This window comes from Lagopus leucura, unplaced genomic scaffold, assembly GCF_019238085.1.
Source record: "Lagopus leucura isolate 7727_CA_CO unplaced genomic scaffold, USGS_WTPT01 Super-Scaffold_100027, whole genome shotgun sequence".
Lineage (NCBI taxonomy): Eukaryota > Metazoa > Chordata > Aves > Galliformes > Phasianidae > Lagopus > Lagopus leucura.
In genome coordinates this window covers 2406944-2419120 of record NW_024962278.1, presented here as the reverse complement: position 1 = coordinate 2419120, position 12177 = coordinate 2406944, and the positions used below count along the sequence as shown (strand labels likewise).

The 12177-nt window shown below is 40.3% G+C and overlaps 1 protein-coding gene across 3 annotated transcripts in view; it reads right to left on the bottom strand.

Annotated features, from left to right (window-relative positions):
• SLIT3 (slit guidance ligand 3) overlaps positions 1-12177 on the bottom strand; it is a 472709-nt gene that overhangs the window by 222764 nt on the left and 237768 nt on the right. The window lies entirely within an intron of this gene.

The following is a 12177-nucleotide window of genomic DNA, read 5'->3' as shown; positions in this document are numbered from 1 at the left end:
TCAGTGGCAGAGTTTCTACAGCTAAATCTCATACCTCAGTATCATACCTTAACACTGCAGGCTTATAACGTAAATAGAAATGTTCCTCATTGTGATTCTGTTAACTGCTATAACGGCATTGGCTTATCTGTGCTCAGATTATAGCCTCTGCTTTTAAATTAATATTCAGGAAAAATGTGGCAATTATTCCCTTCAACTGTTTTGCAAGTTTATGGAAAAAAAAAAGATTGATACAACACAACAAACAAACAAACACAATGTGCTGTACTGTGCATCAGTGGGAATAACAAATTTTGAGCTTGTTTTAAAAACCATTTAAAATTATTTGAAAATTAAAAAATTAGCAATTCAGAATGACTTCATAGTACTTCAAACGCTATGACATGGTCCAGGTTAGATCATGACATCTGCATTGTGAGGACAGGTGGAGCACTGCAGTGCCAGTGCTGTTACATAAGCTGCAGGCAGTTGCTTTTCTCTTCAACATACTGTAAGTGTTTCAAGAGAATTTTTCAATCATGCAAACCCCTATCAGCCACAATGGGGGGAGAAGAGCAGGCACTGGGAATAGGAAGGAAAGAGACATGGAATTGGAAAGTTGGGATGCTGTCATACTAAGGACGAGGAGCACTCTGCTGGTGCACCATCAGCCTGGGATAGGAGGGAAGATTTTGGTTCAGTTCAGGGGGCAAAACTGGGGGAAGCGTTAAATGTAGGGAGACAAAAGGAAGGCAGAAGATAAGGAGAGAAAAATGGAAGAAACAAGCAAAGGCAGAAATGGTGGGCACAGGAATGGCTGGAGGAAAGGACCAACAACAGTGATAGCACAGGACGGGACATTATGGTGTATGTCATTTGGTGTGACTGCCACTTTGTTGAACAAACCAAGGCTTTACCCCATTTTAGGAAGGAAAAGTCTGCCTTTCTGGTGGCTGCTAGGACAGAAAGGCACTCATCCGTACCGTCCACCAGATACTTTTCTGTGAGCACGTTTTGTGTTGCAGCAAGCCTCCTTTCCAGTCTCCACCAAATTGCCTTTATCAAATGAAAGGCCAGAAATCACTGCCTGTCACAAAAGCCCACATTGACACTGCAGGTCAAGATGTGTCATGCAGGGCTTTCTTCTGTTTTCCATCAGGCAGAGAGAGAAAAAGGGGACTATGTCCTTGTCATGAGACTAATTCAATTTATACCAGTCATGCAGTCTACACCAAATTCTCAAAGTAGCCACAATTGTTCATTCAGACTATCACAAACAAAAAGGTGCTGCTGGATACAAGTCTCTTTTTCAAACCAGATTAAAATTCTTTGTGACCTTCACAATTTGTTTAACACTGATCCACACCGTGACCCTTCCTTCACCTCCCCTCTTTTTCTGCCAGCAACAAAATATTAGTTCTTTAAAGACAGATCTTCTACTCAGAGAAACGATCAGGCAACCTGCAAGCGTAAGAGTGGAAAGCAAGTGCATTTCAGACCTGTAGAAAGGCAGTCTTACACTGAAGACAGATTTGAGGGCAGGGAATCATTTCGGTGTGACAGCGAGGCACAGCAGGCTCTAGCCAATGGTAAAAGTGTGACAAAATTGCCTAGGGGGGCAAAAATTAGCAAGATATGGGGGCAAAAAAGCATATTAACTGCAGCAGAAGGGGCTTGAAAAAGTAGAATTGCAAGTTTAAATGAAATATGCATCAAACCCACCAACAACTCAAGTTACACTTGTCCAGTATTTTACCGTGCATTACTTCAAACCAGGTTTAAAGACAAATAAAAAACATATTTTTTCTAATATTATCATTATCCAAAAAGGATAATTTATATTATTGCTTTCTGCTTTCTCTCTATGCTTGGATCTCCCCCACAGGAAGGCAAAAATAGGAGACTGGAAGAAATTTATCCATGTTCTATGACAGCCTCCTCATAAATTGTATTAATTTTATTTCCCATTTAGGCACTCTTTAGCTAACAACACTCCCTCTCTATGTCTCCAGGCCCGTGCACTGATTTCATAAATAAATGTAGCAGTCTGGAATAGGGACAGCCTGCAGGGTACTGGTGATGCAGCACGGATGAAATTCACAACTGCATGCCTCATTTTCCATAGCTGCCCTCTCACAAGTATGACTGTGGCTTTTTGAGATGGACAGGGGAAGAATTTACCTCTTCCTAACAGTGTGCCAAACTTTTGTAAGCAAAACGCAAGCAGGCCCTGGGCAGGCTCAGCCCATGCCCATCCCAGAGTGTGCCAGGAGCCAGCAGGAGCTGCTTGTCCTCTGTGGTTGTTTTAGAGCTCCAGCTCTGCAATCCCTGTTCCTCCTAATAGACATAACGGGAAGCTGTCCCTGACGGTATGTAAAATAAATATTAGTTATTAATAGAAGCTGCAGAAGACCAGATAAACTCGCGTGAGGCCAAAAACGCCAAAGCAAATCAAAACAAAACATTACACAAACAGACAGAAAAGAATTGTGATATGCAAGAAGAAATAAACAATGAGTCTGAAGAAAAATAAATAAATGATGATTACCAACGTATTTCCTATTAGGGAAAGATTTTAAACTCTGTATATCCATAACAGAAGACAAGTTCAATGCCCCTATGTGTAATGAATGGAGCCTTGAGGAGGAAATCAGTGAAACAAATCCAGCTTTAGAGAAACACACATTTCCAAAATCCTTGTTTTAGTAAGCAAGATTAGTGAGCATTGAAGGGAAGCACTTGATGTGGGGACAAAGCAAAATGTGCCATATGCTAGCAGCACCTCATGCTCACTGCTGCTCACAGAGCTTCCTCTCCTACAGACAGCAGCAAGCCCAGCGCCTTGTGGAACACATGCAGGCAATCAAGGGCAGGAAAGGAAAAGCTGTTTAGTGAAGACACTGTCCTCAGCTAAAGGCGTGTCTGAGTGTGCACAGCCCTCAGAAAGAAGGATGCTGGGGAAAGAAACTTGTCCTTGAAGTTCATCTGAATCTCTCCTTGGGCACTGATACGATCCTGGAGCTACAACAGGGACACCTGAAGGAGGTTCTAGAGCCAGCCCGTGGCTCCAGTGTTGCAGTCTCATGGGCACATCCCCGTCCCTGGCACAGACCCCTGCCTGCTGGGGCTGCTGGGGAGCACTGCAGCTGGGGAGGATGTCGGACCTGCAACCAGCAGCTCCCAGAGCCTGCAGTGTGTGGGGGTGGCCACAGGGAAAGGACACATTTCAGAGGTGGGGAAACACAGCCAGAGACATTAAGGCTTGAAATTTGCATGAATCAGAGACGAGGGAGCCAACAAAATGGAGCAGCTGCTGCTGACATGCCCACACTGCACAGCTCAGAAGTCAATAGATATTTTAGTTTCTATTTTGACTAAAATGCTTTGGACATAGATTAACTCCCTCTGCAAGTATAATGTTGTTTTGCTAATCTTCAAATGGAAATTGCAAGAGCTTCGCTGATAGAAGGGTTGGGAAGGAAAAAACCAAAACCGTGGACATTTTCTAAGTGCCTCTGTACTCCACTACAATGCTGGGTTTGAGCTTCCTGCTTTAATGCTGCCTGCTGCATCCTAGGTGAAATATCAGCTAATACAGCAATAAAATGCACTTTTTTTTAATTTGCCAGTGACAGAACATAAACCACTTAATTGGAACACAGAGTCTTCACTTGAACTACAGATCTAAAACACTCAAATACCTACATTAGTACTGCTCACAAAGTTACAGTGGAACTGGGAATTAAGTGCAGCATATGAACATACAGGCTGAAAGCACTATGCTTAGGTTGTCCCTCTTTTCAAGAAAGGAACAAAATAAAAAATAAAAAGATCCTTTGAATATTTACCAGTTATTTTCCAGATCTTTTTTGGTGTACAGATTCTGAAGTTCAAAAAGATTATTTTTAAATGAAGAACTGCCTGAAAAGCAGCTTGTCTGAGAGGTATTTATTGAGCTTGAACACCATTTTCTTATATCTCCTGCTCAAACGGGCTAAAGAACAAATCATTGTTTGGTGTTACCCAATAAAAACCCATTGCAGACTTGCCTAGAATGGCTGAAGAGCTGAAGATGTAAAACACAGTCATCAAAGGCAAATGGCTCACAGCCACAGCCCAGCTCGCACCTTTCCCAGCACACACTATTGTCTGCTGATCCCAGAATAAAGCAGAAACCTCACAGAATTAACCATTAGCACACAGACCCAATATTCAACTAACAAATAAAGGAAAAGCTGGTCTAACTGCCATGGTTCCTCCAGGTGCCTTTCAGCCCATCCCCAGTTCAGTGGTGTCTTAGGAATCCGCCAGGGTTTCACAAAGCACAGCCACACGACAAACACTGATTGATTCCACTGCACACCGCCTGAGAGCACAGCAACCAACTGCTTCCTGCAGCCTCTGCCTCACACAGCAGAGTTTGCATTAGTTAGCTTTATTTTGTATAGCAAACAACGGAAAGGTATGAGTGCTGACTGTGAGTGCCAGCTACTGCCAGTGCTAAAACATACAGACCCAAGGTTCACTCCAGTCACAACATGCACAGCTCAGAAAAATGAGCATTACTTAAGCCGTGCTTGTATCTTGCTTGTGGTCTTTTACCAAACAGGATTTCTGAGTTAAAAGCATTTTAGTCTTACGCATTTATCAAAATTAAATAAAGTAGGTGTTCTTGAAACTCTGTGCACTGTTAAAGGTTAGTAACTATTCCTCAAGCCAACGTCTTTACAACCAGACTGAAGACAGAACTGCTCTGCAGAAAGGCGTGCTCTAACACAAAATGGTCACTGCAATTTGTCTCTTTGGAGTAGTTTTAATTTGAACAGTATGTTAAACACAAACTCTAAACTTCAGCATTTAACTGAATTGAACAATTCCGGAGTAGGGAGTGATAGAATAATTGAGAGGAAAGAGGTATCTCTTCAAGTATCACCTAATAAAGGATAAGCAAGTTGGCTTTTTCATACAGCAAAAGCTGGAAGGAAGATAAGTTCCAGAGGGCAACAAGGGAGGGCAAAGGGACCAGTGCTTACTAAGGGACGGAATGAAACAACACGTGAAGAGAAAGAGGAAACCCACAGGGGGAAAAAAAGTTAACTGAATTATAGCAAAGCCAGCACAGAATATTAATATGGGCAGAGACTTTTTGTTTTGCCATTCCCAAGGGTGTTTTGTTGTCTCCCAAAGTTTCTATTACAACTCACAGCAACTGGCAATGCCTCAAGCCAACTGCTCAGCCTAAAGCACAGTACAACCAGGATCAGAAAGACTGTAGCATAGATTCTCTTCCAATTGCTACAGATTCTTCTTGTCCATTAATAAAATGTTCCTTCAAAGATGTGAGCAGCTCAAAGCAGCTCAAAGATGCTGCATCTCATCTGGTCACATCCTCCCACACAGCTCCAGCCACTTAGTGTCAGGAAGCAGTGGAAATGGATGTGGATCTTTCTTCTTTTTAATATGCATCTATTTGCAAAGACTGCTGTTGTTAAGAAGATGGAGTCAGGAGAGTGATCCTGTATATGTATGTACCCTTGTATCATATTAAACTGTTGTTCCATTTACAGTAAAGAAAACGTTTTTAATCCTACTCTGCCAAAAGTGTGCCTGTTTTTTAATAGTTAAGATACTGTCTGATACTTCCAACAGCTAACTACTCTTCCTATCTATTAGCGATTGCCCTAGTATTTGCAAAGCTGTTCAATATTAGTGTTTTTCCTATCCTGTAGCTGAATTAACAATAACTGAGTCCATTGCTGAGGACAATTCAATATCTTTGAGCCCTTTAATACGCATGACGTACTTAAGATATTTATCATCTTCCAGGTGGGAAAAGCATTGACCAAATCACCCCAGTAACAAGAACAAGCTGTGGCAAGGCCAGCGCTCACATCAGCACCTCTGCTCAGGAGGGGCCTTATGCACACTGTGAGGCAAGGATTTCTCTCTTGTGTTCAGTGTAAAAGATGGCGTTTCCCTATCATAAAGCAGCAGTTATCACTCTCTGTCCAAAAGGCAAAATTTACATGCACTGCTGCCAATGGCCTACAAGGGCAGAGCTTAAGAATAACAGCATTGCACAGCATTACTCGGCTGAAACTTGACATCCCTGCTTGTTTTCTGAAGGGAAAAAAAAATATCTTGCTGCTACTACTGCAGTAAAAGTGTGGATGTTGACAACATCCAAGTTCTGTGAAATGAGAGCAGGTCATACAGATGTTTTGTAGGCTAAGCAATTCCAGGTGAGTGTGTTTTCACTGAATGGTACAGCTGAATAGCACTTCATACCCTGGGAAGCTGCTGAGAAGATCTTTCTGGTCTGGTTTGGTTTGTTACAAAGGGAGGGAACTGAGGTGCAAAATTCCAACCATACCAGTCTTCAGTACTTCCACAGAGCCCCACACTATTGCCAAGATGCCAGAAGACAAGCACTGCAATTTCCTTGTTGGTGGGGTTGTACTGTGAGGGGACAGAAGGCAGCTCTACACCTCTGTACTTCACTGGGCACCCAAAGCCTCCTGGAGCCCAACTACACCAGAGATGGCCAAGATGGACACAGAGTATGTGAAGACAAGGACATGGGTATAGGCTGTCCTAATGCAGAGGAAGGGTGCTAGCTGAGTGATTGAGGAAGGAAAAGATCTCAACAGTAGATAATCATTTTAGCATAATCCTCCTCCTCCTCCAAAACCAAATTTAAAACCATCTGTTAAAACTATTCTTCTTTGATAGGTTCATGACTTCTGTCCTGCTGCAGTTACAAGAGTTGCTCAGCACACTGTGAAATTTTTCTACATGCTTAAGACGACAGAGAACGCACATTTGTGTACTCTCTGTGGGAAGATGAAAAAAATGCAATCCCTTCAACCAAACAAAAGCCCTCAGATTATCTAAATGAGACCCAGTGCTACATTCAGCTGTCACTGTACCCAAAACAAAACCAGAAAATTACATCCACCAGAATCCCCCTTAGCAACTATTTTTATATAATTCTAAATGAACAATAATCTATGTATCAGTGCTCATTTAAGGACAATCTTTCCTCCCTCTTGCCATTTCCTAAATACTGACCAAATGCTGATCAGACAGTATACCGGAGATTCTTCTTTTAAAGCCCATCGCCTTGAGACACATTAGATTTTTTCTTTTAGAAAGCAACACTTATTGTGTCTTTCAGAATGTATGCACAAAAATCAGATTGTACCTCAATATCTTTATGTTCTATTTTGATTATGCCCAGGAGTGGGGATTGACAAGCAACTGGACTCAGAGGAAGCATATGAGGATGAGATGCGCTCCTCAAGAAACACAACAGAGCTTCTAATAAATGACAGTAATGCTTCTTTATTAGCAGCATTTAATGCAGGTCTTCAGTGCTTTACTAAGCAGTATCAAGAAAATAAATCCTTCCTTTATACAGATTGGCCAATTGTTCCTGGAGACAGCATGGGACTAGAGCAAGATGCTCTGCGTTGGGGTGTGAAGAGACAGGAAAAATACTTGAAAGCCAAATACAATCAGTATCCTGTTTTATACAATTTATACCTTAAGTCTTTACACACATGGTAAGATTGGACTCTCAGCAGAGAAACAGCACACACAGTCTTAACAATGTACTTAAGAGGAATCTGTTTTGATAGATAAACCCTTTTAACTGTGACTTTATCCAGAACCACATTTATTCATTCAAGGCACTACCAAGGTAGGGTAGGCTTTGCTCTACCCTAATGAGATTCAAGCACAGAGACACCAAAGTGGTCTTGTACACCTCCAACAGTTGGGAGCAAAGTGCTGACATCAGTCGCAGGAAAGAAATCCTATGTATTTGCAAATAAAAAACAAAAACCAGTAGGCAGTATGACCTTCTTCTGATCTCCACAGCCCAGAGCTTTGGCCTTGTTTAAGCACAGTATGATTGCTTAGCAAAAGTTATTTGCAATTTACTGGAAATGGTAAATAAAAAAAAGGGGAGCCTTTACTTTCAGCAGATAAATATACACAATCATAAAGCATGAGCTAGTAAACTGTGCCAACAGGGAATAAGCGATCAAGATTTGGTAGAAGGCTTGCTCTCAAATGATCTCCTTTGACCTAATCCCACCTTTGTTAATTGAGCGTTTCTATAAATGAGTAATTTTTCACTCTTTATTGATATCCCTTGCTGACCACTTACGTTCTGGTGCACCTAAACATCACACAGCAGAATAAAAATCACTCTGATAATAGTAATTTAATCCAGGCTGAGAACCCAAACCTCAGCTACGGAAACAGATTATTTGCATAGGAGCAGGCAGCAATTGCAGGTGTGAAGGTGTAGGCTGTATTTGTTACAAACTTCTCCAGAAAGAGGCCAACTATTTAATTTGTTTGCATAATCAACACAAGCATTTCTTTGTCTATAAAAATAATAAAAATTAAACCGTCTATAGACAGTAAAACCAACTACAGTGATATTTCATTCACTCTGGTGAGGTAGAAGTGAATTGCAAATTATTTGAATGCACTGCAGTGAGAAAAAGCAACGTTCTGGTATAGCTAAGTCCTGGTTATCACAACATTATAATTCTGTGGTAAAAAGCATACCTGTGTTAGAGGGGTATGCTAATGCTCTAGCTGTAATAGTTTTCAAAATTAAATTATAATACTGGGCCAGTAACATTTACTGCAGAGATACTCAGCAGTCTGTACTCCATTAACAGCTACAGAAGCCCTAAACAATGGAGAAAACAGTTTTACACATCTTGTCCCTTCTTTCACAATATTTTAGCTTCCATTGTGACTCCATGACTCCACATTTATATATCTTTCCTTCTATGAATAGTTTAATCCCCGAAAGCCACCATGAAACACTGCAGATGTAAGAAGATACGCTTCAGACTGATTTGTATCCTTAATTCATTTTCCTATGTGGATATGATATTTAGATTTATTAGACCAAGATGTAATACCATAAAGCGGTTCACTCTACTGGGGATATTCATGTAAGACACACCTGTTTAAGCAATCCTCGCATCTCCCTTTTACGGTAGGCTCCTCATACCCACAAGCTATTCAATTATTTCCGAGCAGATCTGCCCTGACCATCACAGCTGCATGATATTTCCAAACCTCATTCTGCTACTTTATACATACATAAAAGAAACGATTCACTGAAGCATAACCAAATCACTTCTTTTTTGAAAGGCTGAAGAGCCAAAGCACCTTCAAGAGCCCCCTGTCATGTACAGAAATTTTATCATTCAATACTGCCAGGTTTTAAAAAAAGTAATCTAAACAGAAGACAGATTTTGTATATACAGAAAATAAAATCTAAGTTTGCTAGTAGAATGAGCACGCTAGTTAATGTGACGTAGCACTAAGCCCAATTAACTTTTCAGCTTACCGGCACGCGTAGAAGAATAAAGTTCTCCAAAATAAACTGAATTTGTAATCACGTCACCCATCTGATGGAGTGCTTTGTTACTTCAGTGTTCTGGCAGACCACCTACCACAGATCTGAGGCATTACCGAAGAGAAAGTTAAAACCAGGAGAATTCACAAGATGTAACAGTCTCCCTAAAACTTCACTGCCACTTACAAGCAAGTCTGTATAAGTTAAGAAGTGAGTTCTGTGAGTCCAATTGAACCCTGCACTCTGAAATCATAGAATCATAGAATGGCTTGGGTTGGAAGGAAGCCATTCCATATCTCATACTAGACCAGGTTGCCCAGTGCCCCATTCAGCCTGGTCTTGAACACCTTCAGGGATGGGGCATCCATAACATCTCTCGGCAGCCTGTGCCAGGACCTCACTACTCTCTGTAAAGAACTTCCCCCTGACATCCAATATAAAACTTTCCTCATTAAGCTTAAAACCATTTCCCCTTGTCCTATCACTATTTACCCAAGTAAAAAGTCTCAGATCTTCCTTTGAAAACAGATTCATCTTGTGACTCCAAAACACAGAAAATACTCATAGGGAGATATGGGCATTTCCCTATGTTTAAAATTAACCCATAAAGATTCTTGTGGTACGTTGGGACCTTTATCCCTGAAGAAGACAAAGAACAAGGGTACTACTCTGATTCATCAGCAAATGCCTCGCTTCACTGATCTACAAGAGAGTTGATTTGCATAAAGCCACTTCCAAAAATGAACTTGGCTTTCCTCTGAGTCACTGCCAAGCATGTTACTGAATTTCAGATCAACAATGTCAGCTCAGAAAATTAAATTAAATTTAAGAAAAGCTGATAGCAGGCTGGAAAGAGGGAGAAGGGCTCCTTGCACGACAGACTCCAAAGGGAAGCAACAAAAAGTCTGCACATTGTTCGTTTACCTCTGAAGCACTCTCAAATCAAAGGATGTAAAATTCCAGAGTGATTTGACTTCATCGCTGCTGGGAAGGATGACGACTTCCTCTCAAGTCCACTGCAGTTGTTTGAGTCTTTGGAAGAAACCGTGTGGCAACATGTCTTGTAATTATCCTAAAGTTTCTTCAATTTATGACCCAGCTGTTCAACTACTTCAACAAGCTTTTAAAAAACAAGTGGCCCTCAGGTGTCATGCATACATAACACCAAGAACACAGTGATTGGCAGGAGCACTATTGATGATAAAGATGCATGCTTTACCTTGAAAATTCAATGCCACTTTTGGAACAAACCACATACAAATGACCAGATAGAAAACTTGCACTGCCTAGGCAGTGGAAAACTGTATTTGCGGCTTCAGATGGTGTACTGCATTCAAATCATCACTATAAGATGAACAGTGCGTGCGATAATGATAGAGCATGGCATTTTTAAACTTTTCCTATTTTTACTTTTATTTTCCATTTCTTGTTTCACGGATATGACCAATTTTCTGGCCAAGAAATGGGCATCTACAATTATTATTTTGAATAAGATCAATGCACACCACCAAAGTGGGAAAAAGAATCAATTAACAACTCAGAATCAAACCGACTGCACAAGAAGCTCTGAAATTGAACACTGAACAAGGACAGATACTATCTTGTATAATAGTTGTTCTACACTACAACTTCTTGCATGTTTTAAATAATTTATGATTTCTCCTTAAATCTTGCATTGGATAATATAAAACTGGAAAGTTTTACATATGATGCAAATAGTTCTATCTTATCAAATAACAAATTTAACTCAATTTTACAGCTTGGAAAGTTTACATTCTAGTACCATTTCCTCACATCATTACTTCCAGATGCACAGACATAAGAACAACAATCAAGAGGCAGAATCTAGAAGTCAGTCAAGACACACATCAATTTCTTCACTGTAGTTCCATACACACAGGTTGGGTTTGCTTTGCAGTGGAGTCTGGTTTTATTCTACATCAGATGCAATCGCCTTTTCTGAAAGCAGTTTATTTCTGGAAAGAAAAGCCTAAACACTGAGGAACTATGTCTAACCCAGAAAGGAGATTTCCAGCTGAACCCATCCCACCCTGTTAAGCTTATATGATTATGATATGGATTATATACAACTATAGTACACATGGTTTCAATACTGTTTCTAGCTTGGACTCTTTACTCAGTCTTTCTAAATCATATAACAAAAGAATGATATGAATAAAGAAAGACAAAACAGAGTAAATGGGTGGAATGTGTTACCAGTACTTTACCAAAAACAGTAATATAGCATAAGCATAGTTTTATATCAAATTAAATAATTAGAATTTTCATCTGTAACATGAGTAGTGGAGCATAGAATTCATTAAAATAGAGAAGAGACTATTCCTTCAGCTTTTCCACTGTGTCTGGTAATTAGAAATATTTTAATATTTATTTATTTATTTATTTATATATTTATTTATATATTTTATATTTATTTATATATTTATTTATATATATTATTTATATAATATTAATATTAATATTTTAACCAAGTGAGAAATCATCACAGGAAAACTCCAGTGCCCTGTTGCACTCTACCAGAACTACTCTTACAGATTGCTGCAGTAACTTCTGCACTTTAATCCACGTGCTACCTCCCTGCATTAGGGTCTGCATCAGGATTTTGTTCAGTTCACAGCACAGATAGCATCTCTCACAGAACAGTCACAGACTGGTCTCCCTCTGACATCCCCCATTCAGATGCCGAGCCCGTGTTATGTTCACAAGGCATTCACAAACCAGCTCCTGCTCAGCAGCAACTGCCTTGTCAGTTTGGCTCAGTTAGGTTGGCAAAAATAAGAAGGAAG